Genomic DNA, 11,851 nt, shown 5'->3' on the forward strand with positions numbered 1-11,851 from the left:
TGGCTTGTTTTAAACAAGTCAATATTCTGTTAATTTTAGGAGCTCTAAACTGTTTGTTTGTCACAGATTTATGATCCCAAGTGCTCCTCATTCATTTAAGCAATTCAAACATTTTTTAAATAGCTACTTGATTTAAAAGGAAAAGCACCATCAAATAAAGAAATTCTAATGAAATACACACGCTGTATTTTCTTGAAAGCATCCGAGACCATCCAATTAAATTCGAGTCAGCTGGGGGAAACTGCTTGTTATGGTGGAAAGTGCCACATTTCCTTGGGGTCAGTATCTTGCCGTTTCGTTTGTTTGCCTCCGTCTCCAAGGTACAGTGGTTAGCTTGAGACAGGTCCCAGCTCGCAGGTGCAATGGAAAAGATCCAACACTAAGAAACTGCAGGAAATAATAAGGCTCTTTCCGTAACACACCCTAACTCAGAGCCTCCTTTCTGTCCTTTTGTTTTGCATTAGTCTCTATTTCGCCTTTTTTTTTTTTTCAGTGTCTCAAGGCAAAAGTCAAACAAACAGAAAACTGTGGAGCAGACAAATGTAATTTCATCTGGCTCCACTAACAAACTGCAGGACACCCTGAGGTCTTGTCAAAGAGCTGATTTGGACAGGCCTCTTCTCTCATCACAGGGGTCAGGGGTCATGCAGGGAACAGACCAAGTGGTATCAACTCACTGCACCTTCAGGAAACACAGAGATAACAGAAAATATTCCAAAATATCTTTCATAGCTTAATTTATAGATTCGTAAAAGAAAAAAAAACATAAAAGGCCAGTATAGTTATAAGAATAAGAGATGGACAGTTTACGCTACACATTTACGTAAATACGTAACGTGAAACCTAATAATTTGAAGCTCCAGAGGGCCAAAGTTTGTTTGAATGCACTCGAGTGTCATTTGTTTATGTTGTACTGAGGAATGGGTCTTTGAAACATGACACAAAAGCAGCTGATGGGGGAGGGCTGGCCCTAAGCCCTTTTACTGTGGTAGTAGGGAAAGTTGAAGAGAAGAATTACGACAGGAAATGGGGTTTAAGCCATTCTAAAAGGATCTTTCAAATAGAGAAAAAAATCTATTATTTCACTAATTATCATATTGTATGAGCTGCATGCTGTGGAAGTGGAAGGAAACATACGGCGAGGCTTCTGTTATCGCTTTTGGATGTTAGCGCCACAGCTTCCTGGCATAAATATGTTAAAAGGGCGGCAAATGAACTTCCCATTTATGGCTCTTAAGATAAACATTAACACCTGAGAGTGAATGTGCTTCCAGATAAACCAGGATTAGTGTTTGATAAATGTTCTGCAGGCAAAGATGAAGGGGCTTCTGGAGAAAACTGGCCTGGTTATGACTAATGTTTCATGGTGTTAACTGCAGAGAAGTGGATAACTCATCCAAATGTGGATGTCAGCTCAGTGAAGCAGGCCTGGATGATGACATGAGGATGATATGTTTATACGGGGTGTGCACTGAGGCAGTAAATCAACACGGGGCTGGGTCGTGAGGAAGGATGATAGTAGATCTGGGGGCCCTTGTGTTTTTAGAAGGATGGGGGATAGTTTGGGGGTAAACTCTGGCACTCTGAGGTTGACCTGCCAAGTCTGACCCTGCAGCTCCTTTGAACAGGACAACCCAGGGGGACACACTATGCCAGCTTGTTGAGGGATTTGCACATGAAGGACAGAGAGTTTAGAGGGTCTCAAAGGAGGAATGCAAGTAAGATCCCTTATCTTTATGTGTGTGTGTGTCATTCATTACAATAAGAGCAGCTGGGCTTCACCTGTATCAAAAACATAACACCCTTTGAGCTTTTGGAGGTGTTTTCACATGAAGAAGTTCAAGAACATCAAAGCATCGCTGAAAATCTGCGTAGATTCAGTTAACCATATAAATATTTGGCAGTGATAGGCCTTGACTAATGGCACAAATCCAACAGATAAATCCGTAGGAACATGTCCGGGCGACTCATAGAAATGTACACTACATGGTTTTGCAAAAAGCGGAGAAAGGGAGTGCTAAAGATCAGTGAACCACGTGCCACTTTGTTAGTACAAGCAGTTTTACTTTTACAGAAAAGCTCTTTTGAAACAATACAGGTCTGTGGCTCTTGCAAGGTTAGGTGGTGGGGAGTTTCATGTCAAAACAACTATTAAAGTATATTCTGTGGGAACTCTGCTCACTATGGCCTCAGGTAGGCTTATGTAGTCACGCTACCTTTCGGCGCCACCTAACAAATGCCACAATCATTAAATAAATAAAGAAAACGATGACAGATAGGGTGACGCACAGCTTTAGAGGTTCCTGTCAGACTGCTCTCCAGCAGCCTTCAGCCCTCATTCAGTTTAATTTGACGCCCTCATGCTCGTGGCTCCCCAGCCGATCTATTTTATTGATCTGTGCTGGGTGTGCTTTAGCTTGATCAATGCCTGTCTCTTTTCACTGCTTTTTACAAGCTGCACCAAAAAGCGTATCCTTCCTCGGTGCGATCAATGACAGCAAAGACGTCCTCTCTGCAGGATGTGTGTGCAGATTTGGATTTCCTCCTCTCTAGTCAGGAAAGCTATTAAACTCTAAAGAAAAAAAGAGGGGCAAGGAAGAAAAAAAATACAATAAGGCAGGGACCGTTTGGCTGGAAAGTCCAGTTTTGATCCTGTCTCCAGCTGACTCCAGCTTATAGAGCACATTAGCCTTGACGGTCGTTTCTGCAGCTGTCTGAAGATCCTCATCCATGTACCAGAGAAGTCAGCGCGCACTTGCTCTGACCTCTATGGTGCACGCATGAGGATCACTGGCCTTATCTCAAAACTCCAGCATAAAGATTCATGAAGCAGATTAAGGCTGAGAGTTTTAGCCCAGCATTCCAGTAGAGTTCAACATGTGTGAAAGCCAAGAACAGATTCCTGTCTTAAACAAACTGTGTCCCTGCAGCCAGAGAGCTTCTTATTTTAGTGGAGTGACAGGCAGCACATAAGCCAAAGCTGCATGCCCCTGCACAGAAGGGCAACGCTTGGGCATATCTCAGTGTGTATCCACCTAACAAACACCCCAGCTCTCCAGGAGATCCACTATGTGTTGTCATGGCAGTCCTCCAAACACAGTAGGGATGTATTTAGTGGCTTTGTATTTCCTGTGTTTACCAAGCGTCTTGGGCAGTCCTACAGTGAGGCACAGGATGCTGGTCACCACAGCAGCAGCAGTGAAGTCTATGGATCCTCCGTGGAGGAAAAACACACAGCCACAGAAGGGAAGCTAATCTGAGGCGTCAACAGTGTAAGAACTGAGCCTGTACATCACTTTTCCATCAAACTGGGGAGAATGCTAATGGCAAACAACGTCTCTGCTCTTATTCTTCCGCTTCATCGCTCCTTTCATCGCATCAGCAGGCAGGACATCAACATATGGCACATTCTTACAAAGAAGACAGGACATCTCTGTCCCATAAGTGGATTTGTCAACCAGGAAACCAGGTTGTATTTATAGAAGATTCTAAGTAAGGGTCAGAGGACAGTAATCTGGCCTCACTTTAGCCTGACATCAGTAACAATCTGGGCTGGAAGTCCAAGCAGCATATCCATGTGTGAGATCAATTTCCTCAGACATTGTTCCCTCTTAACAAGGCATGCATATGCACCAGTAATGGAGTACTGTAAACCTTAAATGCACCTTTGAGCCTGCTGGAGAGGTGGCAGGGGAATAACTGTCATCAATCACCTAATGTAAACAGCTCAGTTAAGAAGTGATGTGTGCTGCTGTTGCATAATGACAGAGCAAGCTGCTACCCTGCTGACAAAAGGCTCTTTACTGTAGAGGCTGTTTCCTGACACATGCTGGAGTCAGTATGGTGGAGCTGCTTTTACTGGAGAACACTGGATCCCTCTAATGTTGAAAGCAATCATTTTCTCTCTTAATCCTCAGATCAAACATTACTGATTAAATACTTTTGTTAGAATATTGTTTTACTGTGAAAGCACACTGCATTTCCATTGCTTTTATTACTGCGGTATAACTTCATGTAACATTTATGTTAATTTTTTGAATTTGTTTGCATGTTTTGTTTTAGCAATTTAAATCAGTACTTCACTCCACTGCAGAAAAAAGCAGACTCTGGAGCTGGAGATATAATAATCTGGATCAGTTTTAGCCAAGCTGGTGCTGCAGCCGTGTCATCTGTCTGATGTCTGTTCAGTCTCACCAACTATTGCATTGTAATATTGTTTTTCACAAATATTCATGCAACTCAGTCATTTCTGTCAATGCCCCCCTGCTGCCTAAACACTGACACCAAGCAGGTTTTCTCTGTTTTTCCTCTGGTCTGGAAATATCTGCCATCCATATAAGGACCTATCTAAATCAGTTCTAAAGACCTACACATTTTCACTTTCTGTTATTCTGAGACGCGTTATGGTTTTGTCGAGTCCACTGTAATTGTTTTCTTACCTCTTTTTTGTTTTATTTTAGCTCTTGTTCCTAATATTTATATTTATATTTCATTTTTATTCGACTCCTTTTATCATTTGAGCTTGCTAGCTAGCTTTGCTTTCCAAAATAATGTGCTGTTTATGTGTGTTTTTGTGTTTTGTACTTGGATTTGTGGAGACCTGACACAGAAAATGGGCTTGCCTTAACTTGACTCAGTTTGACCTGACCTTTGGTTTTGAGTGAGATATCTCAATAAGCACTTAATTGATTATTGATTCAGTCATTTCACCCTGAGGATGAAGGAAATGCAATAGTTCTGTGATCCCCTGAGGTTTATACAGCTTCATCAGTAGTTTTCATTACATTTATTTCTGAATTATTTGGTAAAACTACTAATATTCAGGCTCCTGCAGGGTCCTATATTTAAATGAAAATGTAAGCTTACATATGAAAATGTAATTCCACAACAGTTATATTTATCCACAAATATGTGTGTTATTCGAGTAAGAATGTGTGTGTGTGTGCGCGCGCGCGCGCGTGTGTGTGTGTGCGCATGTGTGTGTGTTAAAATGAATGTGAAAAAGCTGTTTTACATTTAATGTTTATGGTTTTTGTACAGTTTCATTTTCAAAAACATACCACAGTTTACATGAGCAACCAAGCAAATGTTAATTCAAATTTTAAAATAAAATAAAACAATATTAAGGCATTTATTTTCTGTGTTTTCTTTTATGAGAACAACATACATTCATGTTTAATTCAATAATCAGTTATAATATAAGTATAATTTAATTTAAGTTGTATACATTTGAAAAGGGCATTTAATATTTTCATTGTCATGGAGTATATTTGATTAGACCAGTACTTTGACTACATTTTGCATTAGCTTGTTGCTAAAGTTCGTCTGCATCTGTATTTGAATGGTGGTTCAAATAATTCCTATATAGTTAACTACTTACAATTTGAAGCCATAAAAAAATTGTTTTTAATCAGCAGTTACTTTTTGTTTTCATTTCAAATTCTTCTGTTCTATTATTGTCTGTTTCACGAGGCCAGTCGCTCTTTTACTTTCATTCCATGAAGACAAGCCCAGACAGCACATTCATCAGGCAGACACACTGGACCTTTGCGTCATACACTTGAAATACCTCCATAATACCCTTTAATAACATAGCCTAAAGAAGAATCATTGTACCTAGAATCACTGTACTTAGGCAAAAACATGACAGTGATTACTTCAATCAACAAAATCTCTTACTATCACTTTTACTGAGACTGGCCGAAGCTGTTTACAAGACCAGTGTGATCAAATGGTGCTTTAAACAGTTCTGTTTGTGTTACTGGGGAACTAAAAGGTGGCTCACTGTAAACTTTCCAGTCCAGAGCTGCAAATGTGAATCTTAATATACGTTTAAAAAGCAATATCCCTGTTTCCTACATATAATACACAAAGAGATGTGTGGTAACTGAAGAGAAAGAAAGAGTCAGTTCAAAGAAACGTCAGCTGACTTGCACTTCACTACACATTCCTAGCACTCTGCCATTTCTTTATAGTAAATCTAACATTGCAACCCCCTGCAGTTTCCTTCATCCCTGAACGAGTCCCCTGCCTAATGAGGGGCTTAGATTCTGACCCATTACTTCATCTCTGTCCAGGGCCTGTCTTTCCTATCACGTTGTTCAGCCTTACTGGACTTGCCCTCTTTCTGCTTTATCGTTCAGAGTGGTACAAAAAGTGTTCACTGCTTGAACTGACTGGAGACAAAAATATTCTCTCTTGTACAGATAAACTAAAGGGTACTCTCGAAATAAAGACGCATCAGTCCTGCAGTGAGCTAATCTTTAAAATTGGACTTTATTCTCAAAAGTGCAGAGCTATTATTGAGCATTGCTGAATCTTTAAAGCATTATTAACTTTTTTGGCCTCAGGCTGTACAGTAATAGCTCAAGAGTAGCTGAAATCCTGATTTGACTTGATTTGCTGTCATTATATGTAAATGTGTCTGTACTGGAGGATGAATGAGCACACTTTCCTTCAGAATAACACCCTCACAAATGAATAAAACATAAAGATAATGTTAATTTAGAGCATCACTAATGGTTTGAAACATTTTAAGCAGAAAATGAGCGATTCCAAAAATGTAATGACCCATTAGATCCGTGAAAAAAATCACTTAAAAGTATTTCTCTTTCAATAAAGATACACATTTTAACTGCTGAATGGATGAACCTGACCTGTGCTACTATTGCACAATTGCCCTCATCTTGTTGTCCCACTAAAGTAATTATACGGTGAGTAATGTAATTAACCGGGACTACTCTAATGATAATGCTAAGATAACAAGTCCCAAAAACCGGTTATCAACATGCAATTACATCCATTATGCTGTCAAAACAATGAAAAGGAGTAAGCAGGCAAATTTATTCAAACTATCTTTATTTATTTGCACAAAAATACTTTCTAAAGAAGAGTCTCTGGGCACAGATCAGCACACTTGCCACAGCACTGAGAAGAGAGCGGTAAAACGAGCTCCTCTTTACACACAAACGCAACATGTCTGAATGGGTTTTGGTGTGAGGGTACTACCTCATGGTGTGAGGTGCTTTTTTTCATCTAACACCCTTTCACCAAATGTCAACTGGCAAATAAGCCCAGCCTACCCCGCAAAGAAGATTACTCAAACCACTCTCTTTGTAAAAGGTGGGAGGCAGGAAGATGCTAAACACAGGCAAATAAAGAATTATAGACATTTAAATGTTTGCCTTTTTGCAAAAGTGCTCCAGACACACAAATGCTCAGGGCGAGTGCGTGGAGCTGCCTGCGTGACAGCTGTCTTATTTATAGCTCGCTTTTACCCAGAAAGTCTTACTCCGAAAGGTCACACGCTATCATCCAGACATCACAAAATAAATGAAGACAAACAAGAGGAGAAAGTGTGCTAACGTGGCATCTGGAGTACACAAGGTTCTCATATCCATCAAAACATAGACACAATATGATCAATGGGCCTCTACAAGTCTGCAGTCCTTGATTGACTTTCTTTGCCGCGAGCCTTTTCTGCTACTCTAAGTTGTTCCGGTGTGGTCATCAACAATGAAATGGGTGTGTATGCAGCCTGTCTGCAGCTTCACGCTCCCCTGATTCTTGTTTTGCAATCAGCACAGGCCGGAATGACACACCCCGCATCACTAACGCTCACTCGTAGAAGCCAAGAGAGTGGATCAGCTACAGACGTCCACAATGCTTGACTGACAAAGGACAATCCAATACAAATAGAAACCATACAGCATATATCACTTATGACAGCTAACTGAAAAAAAAAGCATCTGTGTGTGGTGTTATTAATGTAAGTTTGCAGGGGCAAAGTCACACGAACAAATTATCAAATTAATTTGGATGTTTGTTTGCTTTTAATTTAACAAAAGATGAAATGAAATGAGATGTTAAATCTGCACTTACACTACACCACAAATCACTTTTCCATGCACGGAGCAATTAAAACTAATTTCCACTGCCTTAAGCATTACCTCAAGCTTTATTTCTTGCTGCGTAATGACCCAATTCCCCCTGCGCACCGTGCTCACATAGGACAGCCAGTCACCGGGTTCAACCCCACAGGTGTCCAGACTGCAAGCCGAAAAACATCAAAAGGCACCTTTTAAGACCATGTTTATGATCTACTCGGTTTGCCCAATCTGTTTAGCAGAGATGCCTCTCTAAATGTTAACTCAAGTATCGTCGAAGAATGTCCAGCTGATACTTTGCAGAGCTCTTAAAGATGACTGCTTTGTTGTTGTTTTCTGCCAAAACTCTATATTCTGCACAACCATCGTCAGCTGGGTGTTGAGGCCATAAGTCCTGGTTATGTTACTGATTATAATCTTTACGGACAGGCAAATATATCTCATTAGGAGCTGTGTGAACTTATTTTGAGCTCTACGACCAGGTTCAAACAGATTATTTGCAAAACTACCCGATACTTGTTTACTGCATAATTATGTGGCATCATCACATAACGCAGGTGACTGGCATCACTTATGACTGAACAAACAAGTAATACTGGCTATAATAACAAAACCTAAAACGTGAAAATTCATTCATTGGATGTTTAATGCGTGTAATTTAAATCGACGCGGTGACTAATAGCTGTAAAAACACAGGAAATGTATGGCAAAATGTTCTTCTTTGTGAGGGAATGAAAACATATATTAGCAACCTACAGTATATGTTTATAATATAATGTAGTTGATTACAGTTTATTAAGATGTGGAACCAGCTCCCAGTTTAAAATCAGGAGACAGAAAACCCTTTACACTTTTAATATTGGGCTTAAAACTTTCCTTTTTGCTTATAATTAAAGCTGGCTTAGGTGACCCTGAACCCTCTCTTAGTTATAGTGCAGTAGGCTTAGGCTGTTGGGGGCTTCCCATGATGTACTGAGTGTTTCTTCTCCACTCACCTCGTTTCTCTCTCTATGTGTTTTTACACAACTTTGCATTATCATTAGTTATTGAACAAACTTTTGTCTTTGGTGAGCACAAAGACTCACAAGAATGCACATTTAAAACTCAGATTGTTAACTAAAAGTCTTGCAATTGTTGCTAAAGTTACTCAGTGTTTAGACTTTGTTATATGCGTGCACTTAAGTTTTCCGTGTTGGCTGAGACTCCCGTAGCAATTAATCAAGTCCAGCCAGCGCTCATCTTGAGGATAGCTGTTAAAATGTTTAACACAGCATTCCTGTAACCTTGTGTTTAATAGAGTTTGGGGGAAATCATAGATCAAGAAGGACAAGAAATAGTCGAGAACACGGGGTAACGGTAAGCTTGCCTTGGAGATTAGAGAAGGAATAGAAAAATGGAAGTTATCAAGCAGCTGATGGCATTATACTGGAAGGTTTTAACTCTCTGCAGCACAAAACCTTGTAGAAACTGTTGTTTTAGATGACATGTAGTTTAATACCGACAAATTCAGCAACCAGCACCTGTAATGTAAGAGGAAAATGTATTACAGCCTACAGCGGTTAGGTCCCTCTCTCCCTGGTTAGCATTGTATTTATTTATCAGTGTACTAATGAGTGTGGCTGGAGTGAAAACCTGCAGATTTGTGGCCTTTCTTGACACATGGTTCCACATTCTTGTTTGAGACATTAATGAATAGCCATTTTTTGAGAAAAAAAAATGCACATTCAATTGTTTATAGGATCTAATTTGTATCTAAGCCACACTCTCCATCCTGCATCGTTACCTCCAGTCTATCTGCAGTCTGCCTGCACAGCTCTGAGGGGACTACCCTCCCCCCAGGATTTGTCCACTCCTTGTGCTGTGTTCCTGGAAGACCGCAAAGAACTAATCAATGAGTCATGTGTCCTGATTACAACCAGCTCCCTATGGAGCATCTTCAAAGGGGCCCCGAAGAGATGTAGGCTAGGAGAACTATTGCCCTCCATGGGGTAATTACAAGTCGAGGCTCTATGGTCTCTAGTTCTTTTCTGTGCACACTCTGGCTTAAAGACAGACCAGACCAGTTAACAATTCACTCAGTCTTGTTAGCGCAGCGGGAGGCTATTCCAACCACTGATCACCAACTGATGGTGTATACCATCCAAAACTATACAAATCCACCCTCAACAGCATATTTTAAGAAAATACATGCTATTGCACAATGCGTATTAATTGAGAGAAGCAAGTGATAAGGTCAGTTAAAGATACTATAAACAGGGAGAGTGACATTAAGATTTGCTGCAGCTGAGTACACGCCTCTCGGTCCCAGGAAAACAAGCCAAGTGTTTAAGTGTTTATGAGTCAAAACTGCCATAAAACTAGGAAAACACATTTAAGTACTGTCTGGCTGCCTCAAGGCTTTCCGTTTTTTTCTCCACCCACTCCACTATTGCTTGTCCGGTGATATTCACACACATCATTTACTTTAGACTGATATCCAAGTCCCGTGGCTGTTTGCTTTGTCCTGTTACAGTAAAACACTGTGTTGAAGAATCCAAGAAATAGCATCTGAGGCAGTTTGCCAAACATGCAATGATTCTATGTTCTGCCAAGATAGCAGCCAGAAAAACAAAGAGCTGCAATCGCTATTATCAGTGACTGATGAGCAGCTGCATAACTGAACCCAATCTTGTGCATCTGTTGCCTATTTATTTAGCTATTACAGCTGCAGTAGTTAATTAGTGCTTGAAGTGATGACTACATAGAAAGTTAATCAGGAGTAGAAGTGTGGAGACAGTGTGGCTGATGTTGTCTTTGGGTTAAGACTCCAGTAAACCCTGTCTGCACGGCAGCAAACAGAGAGAGGCGATCAGGGACAAAACAGTCATTAGTATTAGCTTCCTGTAATGAGGGAAAATAAGAATACGTGTGTGTGTGCGTGCGTGCGTGTGCGTGTGCGTGCGTGCGTGCGTGCGTGCGTGTGTGTGTGTGTGTGTGTGTGTGTGTGTGTGTGTGTGTGTGTGAGTTCGTGTAACCTGTGTTATGGGTGTCAGTCAGGAAATTCCCACACAGGTTCTCTGCGTGAAAATCCCTTGCAGGTGTTCAAGTGCTCTAAAAACACAAAGAGAGATAAACAGTACTTTGTTTGCATATATTCTTGGAGTTGTTGCTAATAAGACACTAGTTTTCTGCACTGTTCTCATGCATACACATATAAATATTAGGTCACTGCCCTTGTATAAGTTTTGTTTTTGGGTTGGTTTTTTTTGGCTCTGTCAGACTGCCATCTATATTTTGTTAAACAGGTAACTTCAGCATTTAAATTAAACGACATAAATGTTTGCATCCACATCATACAATTAGGAAAGTATGGCGTAACTCCATACAGCACTGCATTTTTACATAATGCAGAACAAATCGTTATACATTACTGCCCTCATGTGGACAAACTATGTAGCCGTGACTACAGTGCCCTTTGACCTTCCTAGGTAACCTCTGCAGCTTTGGTGGCACACCATATGCTATTGGACGGACATCCAAGTTCATTGGAGTATTCGGTTTGTTCTATTAATTACATTCATACAATATAGCTGAACCAGCTGATGAATGACCTCTGTTTAGTTTCAAAGGAACATGAAGGTTACCAGCATGACCTCCTCAGTCATGATGGTTACATGATTGCTGAAGAAGCACTGAAATATTATTAACCCATATGGAGGGTGTTTTTTTGTTTGTTTTTATTAGCAACTTCTATGAATTAATGGAACTTACAGTTGAAGCATATCAGTAGAAATCCGATGAAGGGGTACACCATCTTTAGTGGGTGGGTCTGGACCCCCGAGCCCCATCAGTAAGGCCAAACTAAACTTCTGACAAGGAAAAAAGTAAATGCTGAAATTAAAAATATAACATTGCATAAAAAAGAAATAATAATAATAATATAAAATAATAACATGTACTGGATGGAATTTTTTGAATAAGATAAT

This window comes from Mchenga conophoros, linkage group LG13 (genome assembly GCF_057382185.1).
Source record: "Mchenga conophoros isolate Kocher_MC1m ecotype Shallow Benthic linkage group LG13, M_conophoros_male_GT1.1, whole genome shotgun sequence".
NCBI classification, from domain to species: Eukaryota; Metazoa; Chordata; class Actinopteri; order Cichliformes; family Cichlidae; genus Mchenga; species Mchenga conophoros.